Genomic DNA, 11,072 nt, shown 5'->3' with positions numbered 1-11,072 from the left:
ACTATATATTCTGACTGAAATAGATAATAAACTGTAGCAATACCTCATGATGACAGGGTGTGGTGTTGGATTGTCTACCACACCGGCGGCCCTACAATACGCACTAAAAAAGTTCCGTGTCTAATCCAGGACGTTAAACTCACATCTGTCTCACAGTGAAATTAGCCTGTTTATGTATTTTTCCTTTTTGAGTGAAAAACGTGTCTGCTTGGTTTATTGAGAACCAGGGACCTTTAATAAATGAAGATAAGAAAATATCTTGCAAAAGTGGTCAATTTACAAGCAAAAAGACGAAATGGCCCACAATTGATATGACCCACAATTGATTCATTGTGCTACAGATCCTGCAGTTTTCACGATTCCGAAAAATGAATTCAGAAGTGAATTTCTCTCGTATTTAAGCAAATCATATCCAAATTTGAGCTTCCTACAATGCTGACCCACAACTGGTTCCAAAAATCAATTGTGGGCCAAAACAGACTACTTTTAAAACAGCCACAGCTTAGTAAATAAGGATGATAGACAGGGCTACTATGCTGCAAAACTTAGGCCAAGGACCATAGTTAAAGGCCGCACATGCACTTTTGTCACCAGGTCAGAATTAAAGGCCTTAATTTGGAATTTTCAAAAATGTGACCCACAATTGATTTTTCACCTTAGTTTAGACAAGTCACACATCTTTATTTGAACTGTTTTTGATAGCATCAACGGTTCTGGTTTTCTATTGTTTCAAAGTTATGTTTTTCGCGTTTACGGAAAATTTCCACGATAAATTTTCGAAAAAGCTTGGAATTTAGGGTCTTTTGTGGTTGAAATAGTTCGGCGTTGTTTACTTGAAAGTCGGAGAGGTAACGGGGCAAAATCCGCAGACCTCGGACAATAGGGGTTCTTGGGAACCCCTAAAAATATGTTTCTTTGCCTGTTTTTACTTTTGTGATGAAACTGCCCATTCCTAGGGAAACAAAACACTGGACACAACAGAATCATACTTTTTTAATTACTTCGTATGGAGTGCCAGAAACCTCTCCCCCTTAAGGCTTGGGCACAAGCAAGGCATCAGCGCAAACGGTGAACATTCGAAGGCGGACCGTCCGAAACACAGTAACATTGACGAGATAATGTCCGTAAGGCAGGGTGGGGAAGTTTGGCAGTGTCCAGTCCATCTCCTCTCCGTTCAACGAGTACGTTCCCTGAAATACACACACGAACTGAATGAAAAGTGCTTGCGCAGCTGTCAAATGCGTTACATGTTTAAAAACATAACCATCCGGTCGCATTATGTTCCATGTGTCCCAAATATTATTAAACATGGGTCATTCCATGGGGGTTCGACATACTTTTGCAAGTGATGTCTCCGATTTCGATGAAACTTTGCAAGCTTGTTGGCTATGGTCTGAATACCCCCAATACCAATTTTGAGCAAAAAATACCGATTTTTGAAAAAGTTATGGCCTGCGTTAGAAATTTTGAATTTTGTTGCAGACCTTTTTTTGAAAACGCTGTAGTTTCTTCAAAAATGAAGCTACAGAGCTCATTCTGGGCTCATTTAAAAGGTCTTGAATTGGACTTTAAGCCTATTGCAACATTTTGACAAAAATTTTCAAATTTGAAAAAAATTGATCAAAGTCAAAACTTTGAACGCAATTTTCTAAAAAGTAGTATTTTTGATTTTTTTTCTTTTTTGATATGTTATAGTCCATACTTTAGTCTAGCAACCCTCAAATTTTGGTTGGAAAAAATTCATAAACAAGGGAGAAAATCGATTTTTAGTGTTACAATGCACATCAATTTTGGTGTCCCAGACTCATTCAGTGTGGCGCTGGCTGCGTTGCCTCCATGCTACTGCACTCCTACCCTCGGGGGCGTCGAATTCACCTGCCCAGGGACATCCCCATCGACTCGTCGTATGCTCCGACCCCCCCCCCCCCTCCAGGTCTTATGGAAAAACCACGTGAATAAATATGTCAATTAAAAACAGTCTTTTATTCTATCATTCGAAAGAAATTAATGTCACTTTTTTCTTCCTCGCCTGCTTGATGGGGCCGGTGCTGATGGCTGGACAGCCACGGAGGCAGCGCGGCGCGTTGATGATCCGTTGGGAAATAATTTGTTGTCAATGTATGGTGGATTTCTACTGATGCGGTAACTTCGCTGCAAAGGCTAATTTTTCACTCACCGTGTTGCACGCCTCGTTTCAGTCTCGGCCTGCTGAAGTGGAACTGGCTGCACTGCTTCCTCCAGTGTTGGCTGTTCTTGTCTCTCCTGAGGTGGTTGAGTTCCAGTAGTCAGCTGCACCTCTAGGGCGTGTTCTGTGGCGGTGGCTTGAGTTCGCTTCGTGGTCGAGCTGCAGAAAAATGAAAACAAAATTATTTTACAGCTCTCATCTTTTTGCGATTGTCTTTATTTCATAGGTACCTACCGTGTCAGCACTGCATCTGGATCGTCCTCGTCTTCCACTGGGGTGTCCACAGCCGATTTTAGCCTGAAGCTAATTTTTTCGCAAGACCACCTCAAAGTCAAGCGACAAAATTAGCTTCAGGCTAAAATCGGCTGCGGACACCCCAGTGGAAGACGAGGACGATCCAGATGCAGTGCTGACACGGTAGGTACCTATGAAATAAAGACAATCGCAAAAAGATGAGAGCTGTAAAATAATTTTGTTTTCATTTTTCTGCAGCTCGACCACGAAGCGAACTCAAGCCACCGCCACAGAACACGCCCTAGAGGTGCAGCTGACTACTGGAACTCAACCACCTCAGGAGAGACAAGAACAGCCAACACTGGAGGAAGCAGTGCAGCCAGTACCACTTCAGCAGGCCGAGACTGAAACGAGGCGTGCAACACGGTGAGTGAAAAATTAGCCTTTGCAGCGAAGTTACCGCATCAGTAGAAATCCACCATACATTGACAACAAATTATTTCCCAACAGGTCACCAACGCGCCGCGCTGCCCCCGTGGCTGTCCAGCCACCAGCACCGGCCCCATCAAGCAGGCGAGGAAGAAAAAAGTGACATTAATTTGTTTCGAATGATAGAATAAAAGAGTGTTTTTAATTGACATATTTATTCACGTGGTTTTTCCATAAGACCTGGAGGGGGGTGGGGGGGTCGGAGCATACGACGAGTCGATGGGGATGTCCCTGGGCAGGTGAATTCGACGCCCAGAGGGTAGGAGTGCAGTAGCATGGAGGTAACGCAGCCAGCGCTACACTGAATGAGTCTGGGACACCAAAATTGATGTGCATTGAAACACTAAAAATCGATTTTCTCCCTTGTTTATGAATTTTTTCCAACCAAAATTTGAGGGTTGCTAGACTAAAGTATGGACTATAACATATCAAAAAAGAAAAAAAATCAAAAATACTACTTTTTAGAAAATTGCGTTCAAAATTTTGACTTTGATCAATTTTTTTCAAATTTGAAAATTTTTGTCAAAATGTTGCAATAGGCTTAAAGTCCAATTCAAGACCTTTTAAATGAGCCCAGAATGAGCTCTGTAGCTTCATTTTTGAAGAAACTACAGCGTTTTCAAAAAAGGTCTGCAACAAAATTCAAAATTTCTAACGCAGGCCATAACTTTTTCAAAAATCGGTATTTTTTGCTCAAAATTGGTATTGGGGGTATTCAGACCATAGCCAACAAGCTTGCAAAGTTTCATCGAAATCGGAGACATCACTTGCAAAAGTATGTCGAACCCCCATGGAATGACCCACATGAAAAAAATTCACAAATGGTTCGTTTAAGTAAAAAATCTGAATGCGGGCCTGTAAAAAAGCAAGTTGATCGACACCTTCTGTCAACTTTCCATTGCCTTTCAGGCACGCTTAAAACCTTACGAAGTATTTTGAGCGTACGTAGTACAAGGTAGGTTTACGCCAGACCGCGTCTTGTCGTAACAGGCTTCGCGATGTCTCGCGGCCTGTTCCTCCAATCCGCGCCTGGCGTACCTACCTTGGCCTGCGGCGCTAGCCTGCCTTCGGCAGGCATTGGCTTGTCCATCATCGGTTACTTCTACCTTGTTGCATGCTGGGGGCTCCAGACCCCCCTTCATTCTAGATAGAGTTGCTTCATCTACAGATAACACGACCTTGACCCTTGTTACTGTTTAACTTGTCGAGGCTGGACCCCCCTCCTTCAAGACAGAGGTGACCAGCCTGCAGAAAACTCGATTTTTCGCCATTTTTTAGGTGTTTTTCGGCTATAAAAACTGAACCAGTTGAGCTAGGATTGTGAAATTTCGCGTGTGCCGAGCCGAGGACATACCCAAAAAGTGTGCAAAATCTCATTGAGATCGGCCGAGCCGTTCAGGAGGAGTAGTGCGGACACACAGACACACAGACAGACAGACAGACAGACAGACCGACAGACAGGAAAAACTTTTCAACCCCACTGGAGTAACAGGCTTCGCTATCGCTCAGCCAACAAACTAATTTACTTTATTGTACGAAGAAATAGTTCGTAAATTACATAGTATTTTCTTTGTAAGCTTATGCATGCTCAAAATACTTTGTCGTAACAAACTTCTTTTCTCTGTAGAGGCCTAAAATACACTCTTAGTCCAGAAACGTGACATCACGTCGAAACGAACGTGACAAAATGTCACGTTCGTTTGAGCATTGTGTCACATCTGTTTGGGTGTGAATTGGCCATAGCTCAATTTCACCGGGAATTACCCATAAATACCCTAGAGCAACCCTAAAATAGACAAAATTCTGCCTAATGAAACATGTTAATTTGACCTTGAGTTACAGCATCAAAAGATCACATGATCAGTTTTGACGTCCCGTACGCCATCTTTCCGCAAAATATGCGCAAAAACACTATTTTTGACCGTGCGTAGTGTACTTCCCCCTTAAATATTTGGTACTTGCCGTGCGGACTCTGCAAGGCCCGGTCATTTTGGCGGGCTTAAGAGCAGTCCGGAAGATGTAGGGAGCGTTGTCTCGCGCGGAGGAGCAGGACCCGCCGCGAAAGTTGAGCACCATGAAATCCCTTTTCCACTCGTTGTTGGCCCATTTTGCCAAACTCAACTTCATCTATGGTTGATGATTTAATATTATTGATAGCAAAGGGATTAGTGAATATAGAAAGAAAGGGAAGTTGATTCTGCTGTTTTTCAATGAAAAAGGTTCCGGACTTTCGTTCGCAAAATGTACAGAGGAAGATGTACAGAAGAAGATGTAAAAGAAGAGCGGAAACAAGTACGGAACGTCTGTGCTTGTTCCATATAAACACATGTAAACGGGTAGGGTCAGTTGGGGATATTATGGGACACGGGGTAAAAATGGGGCAGCTGATTCTTGGTCAAGATTTGAAATTTTGGAGCTCATGCCATACCAAATGTTATTTTCACATTGAAAACATCATATTTCGCATGGCACGAGTTCAAAAATGTCAATCCTTGACCAAGAATCAGCTGTCCCATTTTAACCCCGTGTTCCATAATTACCCCAACTGAACCTACGGAAAAGTTACGTATTCGGCAGGTGCGGACGGTTAGGGCTGGGTGGTTCAGACATTTCCGAACCGGTTTCCGGTTCACCAAAAAACCTTTTTCCGAACCAGTATACCGGTTCAGTGAAAAAAAACGGTATTTTCCACCAAACCGGTTTTTTCAACCGAACCGGCTCTTTAAAAGCATCAAAAAACAAGTAACTTCATCGGTAAAGGCTCTACAGCTGGTACACGCATTGTTAACTCTTCAAATTTCCATGAAAATCACTAGTATACGGTAAAATATGCCTTAATTTTTCCTTGAACGCCCTTGACTTACTTGAAATGGACCAATTACAAGAAGTACTTGAGCCACTTTTCGTCGGTTTACCGGTAAAACTTCGGTATTCGGTGTACCGGTTCAGTTCCTAGGTCTGAACCGGCAGGCCGGTTCTTGCAAAAAACCGAACCTGCGAACCGGTATACCGGAAAACCGCCCAGCCCTACGGACGGTTCCGGAAAGTTATGGCCAGACTTTTTCCGTACTTGCCATGAACTTTGCGAGACCATTGTACTACTGACGTGGAGTTTCATTAAACAACAGTAAAATAAAAACTGTCTCTGTCGTCGCTGGCTTTTCGTTGCAAATGGAGAGCCCAAGATCTCGGAAGATTTTGAATGAACTCACCGGATAAGTATCATCAACGTCCTGAAGAAAAGTCACATTTCCTGTTACAGTCTGTTTCTCGTAAGGCTTGAATCGGTTCACATTGCTGAATCGTACATTTAGTTTTAACTGCGGGTCCTGTATGTCTCCGTTGCATTCGAACATTCTGATGACGCAGACTAAATACGGCCCCTGAAACCAATAAAAGAGGCAGGAACGCCACCGACATAATTTTTTGATCAACATTTGACGAAGTGCCTACTTAGAGTCCTGTCTGTTCATGGAGGAAAAAACACTGGATATGAATGAAAAGAGGGTTCTGTAAGGATGATTTTGAGTAGAAAACAGTTGGCTGAACTACGGTCATCTTTGTGGGGTGTGAAGGACACAAGATGACACAACACATTTGCCTAATAATGCCAAAATAGCACTGCGCGCAAGGGTACTCAGTCCCCGCTTGAAGTTTTGCATAAAAAATTGTTGCACTTGTATTAAATACTTGAGAAGTAAAAATAACCCTCTAGCTTTGAGGAATAATATCGGGAAGTATTTAATAACTCAAATTTTATGAAACGCAAAAAAATATGTTAAAATCTGTCATTATAAAGTTTTCTTTAAAAAACTTAAATTGCCTCAATCAAATGTGGAATGTGACTGCTGTGAATGTTGTCTTAATGTAAGTTTCCCGCGAAAGGAAAATCTGACCTTAGGATTTATGTAGGTGTGAAACGTGCAGTCATAAGTATGTACCGGGGAAATCCTTTTCATTTATGTCACTGAGCATTGGACAAGTCTTTTGTATTGAAGGAAAACAAGATGCAGTTGTAACTTATTTAAGAAACTATTCTTTAGTTAGTAGAAGGCTGTCTTCTGATTTGTATTACAAAACTTTTCTCCATGCAAAACATTTTACAAAACTACGAAGACGTGAGAAAAACCACCAGAAAATATTAATAAGTATAGTAAGGAAACGTTTTCAGCTACAAAACAAGTTTTGTAATATGACAGTTACAAAACTGCACCGAGTTTTCTTGTGTTACGAAAGAAGGCCTCATCATACAGAAGTCGTACGGAGTACAAACTTATTACAGCGAACCACGGACTGTGTCCACGAGAAAGGATGAGAGAACTTATCTTTTTTCTCCTCATGAATCCTTGACGTACCGCATAGGAGTTGATAAATCCACCGTGCACCGCCACCATCGTAGTTGCCAAAAGAAAAAGTTGACCATTCCTGAAGGCGTGCGATTCAGGCATCCTATCGTCAGACTGAACACTCTGGGTCGTCCAACCGCTTTGCGTCAGTGTTGCAGAGTTCCAGTGTACGCCCTGTTATGAAGCTTTTGTGTATGTAATCCGTGAGGTCGTTAATTGGATGGTTATCAAAACCCAGCCAAGCCGATCAGAAGAGCCGTTTCGATGCCCTTACTCTGTCGCACTCACGGGGCTCTCCAAACAGTTACGAGAGAGTCAGAGCGACAAACTGCTCTTCTGAATCGCTCGGCAGAGTGCACGAAGAGGTCAGTTGCACATAGCGTGGCAAGGGACGGGTCAGTCCCCGCAGCAGGATCGTACCTCACGCTACCGCGGCGGTACCAGGACAGTGAGCCTCGGAACGAAGCAATGACCTCTCCTCGAGGGGCGACCCACTGTAAAATATTGTGTACAATGATTGTACACTGTCAATCCAAAGGCAATACTTTTAGTACCTTTTTTGGCGATACAATTGAGTATCGCCAATAAACGGCCTTACGGAAAAGTATTGCCTTCAAAACGGCGATACACAAAAGTATCGCCAAAATTTGGCGATACTTGGGAGTACTGCCACGATTTGGCAAGAAACGTCGAACAAATCAAGGGGACAAGACCTTGGTTTAATGCCGTGGTTTTGGCATTATCCAAAAGTATTGCCAAATTTCGGCGATACTTTCTAGTATCGCCGATCTGAAGGCATTACTTTTCCGAACGGCCGTTTATTGGCGATACTCATTTGTATCGCCAAAAAAATGTACTTTAGTATCGCCGTTGCGTTTGCAGTGTATAAATATTGTCCCAAGTGATGTCAGAGTTGGTGTGAAATTTCACCGCTGTAGCTCAAGTATTTTGGAAATGGCAGCTTTCTAAAGTTTTGCAATCACGTAAGGCATTTACTTTAAGTAGCATTGCGGTAAATGTGAAGACTTGTCACAGATCGGGTAATAAATGAGATAGATGAGTGCGTTTAAGTTCTCTAAGCGAATCCGATTTTGCTGGTACGGAGACCCTAGGCGAACTCTGAAGTCGGAAAAAAGGCCATTTTTATGTGGTTTGCACGAAAACGTAGTTTTAGAGTACACCTAGGGTCTTCGTACCGGCAAAATCGGATTCCTTGTCCAAAATTACGCTTAGAGAACTTTGACGCACTCATCTATCTCATTTATTACCCGATCTGTGACAAGTCTTCACATTTACCGCAATTCTACTTAAGTAAATGCCTTACGTGATTGCAAAACTTTAGAAAGCTGCCATTTCCAAAATACTTGAGCTACAGCGGTGAAATTTCACACCAACTCTGACATCACTTGGGACAATATTTAGACTGACTATGGGGCGGAGACGGTCACGCGAAAGGTGGCTTATCTGATCTAAAACTACCCAGAAATGACGGTTTTTCAATTTTTGCAGCGCCACTGCTTTTCACGCGGCGTACACAAACTTTTTATCTCGTAATATGATAGATTGGTCCTTTATCTATAAAATCCACTCATCGGATTGGTGAAAATCGATGCCAAACACCAAAACCCCAAGAAAAGTAAAAACCACTAAAAAACCTGAAAAACAGTCATAACATCTGTTTGGGTTGTCCTATCAACAAACGGGCACCGGATTCGTGTTCCTCGCGTGATTTGACATGAGGTACCACATTTTGAGCTCAATCGAGTGCATAGAGGCCTCAGAAAGGCGATTTTTCAATTTTGGCCATATTATGTGAAAAGTTGTCAGAGAAAACGAAAATTGCCCATAGAATCTGAACGGTGCATATTTCGGCCCAAAAAATTTGTGGCCTTTCTTAGACCCACAAGGACTACCTTTGACCAAAAAATGGAGGAAATCGGCATCGGTCGTGTTCCACGATCGGACTTCTTAATAAAAATGCCTCCTTATGTTAAGAATTTACAAAGTTGAAATGTTTTAACGGAAAATAAGAAAGGTGTCTTATCATCTGCTCTGCTCACGCTTTTCCACGAAACAAGCATTTTCTGTGATGACATGTCCCGCTGGAGATAGGTCTCATCACCGAGCACCCCGTTGAGCTCCGATGATGCTGCCGCCACGCTTTCGTCCAGTCGGTTGCGCAGTTTTGAAGGGATGATGTCCTTCAGCCACTGTGGCAAAAAGCTACGGAAAATTCTGTAAACAGCTTGTGGTAATTCTCCGTAGCCCCCTTATCAATATTCTCCGTAGGCTCTTACAGTATTTTCCGTAGGACAGCACAGTATTCTCCGTAGGACCTTACAGTGATCTCCGTAGGACTATACAGTCTTCCAGGTCCTACGGAGAAGACTGTGCGGACTTACAGAGAATACTGTACGGTCCTACGGAGAATACTGTAAGAGCCTACGGAGAATATTGATAAGAGGGCTACGGAGAATCCTGGCAAAAAAATTAACAGAATTTTCCGTACCTTTTTGCCACAATGGCCAGTCAAAGTGTCGCTGGAGGCGGCGCGGCGCTGCAGTGCGTGCACCAGCACGGTGGAGATTCTCAAACCTGCGCTGCGCAACCACTTCCGCCTTGCCGGTAGCGTCGTCTTCCTTCGACAGCTTGCGCTGGTGGCATTCTTGGACGTGTTTGAGGACGTCTGCACGGTTCTGCCAGGCGCCGCTGTTTAAATAGGGTGGGCAAAGTTACCCCGTGCTTTGGGGCTACATTGGCCCACTTACTAGTTTATGGCCTTTTCTACCAACCCAATCAATGACCCAGCAAAAAGTTAGAGCATGTCTCTGGATCAGCCCACACTTTTCTGCCCCCTATTTTATGTATCCTGGTCTTAATTTTCCCCAAACTGATGAGAACGGGTGTTTTTTTGTGAGAAGACATAGAAAAAAGTTGCAATTTCAAACGAACTTGAGTATATTTCAGAAACAAAAGCTTAAAAAGACATTTGTAGTATTTTAAGAAATATAAATAATACCTAACAGACTAGGTACAGGGAGGGCAACTTCTAAACAAGTTTATCAGTCAGAATCTTAGAACTACCAGTCAGACAAAAACTTGGAATTTGTTAATAAACTTTAATTGTCAGCAAATACTTCTTCTCAAAAGACCAGAAGTGAATACAAGGTGAATCACTGGTCTCAGTCAAAGCTTAAACTATGGTCAAAAAATTAAATTTTTTAAATACATTTCACCTTTTTCTTTCCAGGAGTTTGTGGAGTGTTGTTTTCTGAACTGTATCAGCTCTCAGAGAGAAAATTAAGAAGACTTGAGGTTACTGATGAATCAGGCGATTTAATAGAAGAAGAAGAAGAAGAAGAAGAAGAAGAAGAAGAAGAAGGAGAAAGAATACTGGAGGCAACATTTTCTTCTGCAGTACCGGTAGTGGGATCATTTACGTTCTTTGGTATTCTGTCTGACACTTTGTTTCTATTTCAAATATGAATGCCACACTTCATGAAACCTCCCTGCATGGACTGATTATTTTCCATGCCAATTTTGGTTAGCGTACATTTCAGCTACCCCGGAAAAATATTTTTCCCCACAGGCTTCCAGGCTCCGTGGAGACAGAAAGCACGCTTCTACCATCCAACCATTCTACCACTCAATCTGATTGAGGTACCGACCATAGCCAGACATCTCAGGAATGCTGTCACCGAATTTCGGTTTTCAAGGTCAAACCGGAAATTGAAAAATGGCGTTTTTAGAGGGGGCTCAAAGTAGCCATATGATGAACCGCGATTCGTCGCGGCCACCAAACGAACACCAATGTCAAA

The sequence above is a fragment of the Thrips palmi genome, unplaced genomic scaffold (assembly GCF_012932325.1).
Source record: "Thrips palmi isolate BJ-2018 unplaced genomic scaffold, TpBJ-2018v1 HiC_scaffold_1, whole genome shotgun sequence".
NCBI lineage: Eukaryota > Metazoa > Arthropoda > Insecta > Thysanoptera > Thripidae > Thrips > Thrips palmi.
The sequence above is the reverse complement of the archived record's forward strand: the minus strand, read 5'-3'. Positions refer to the sequence as shown.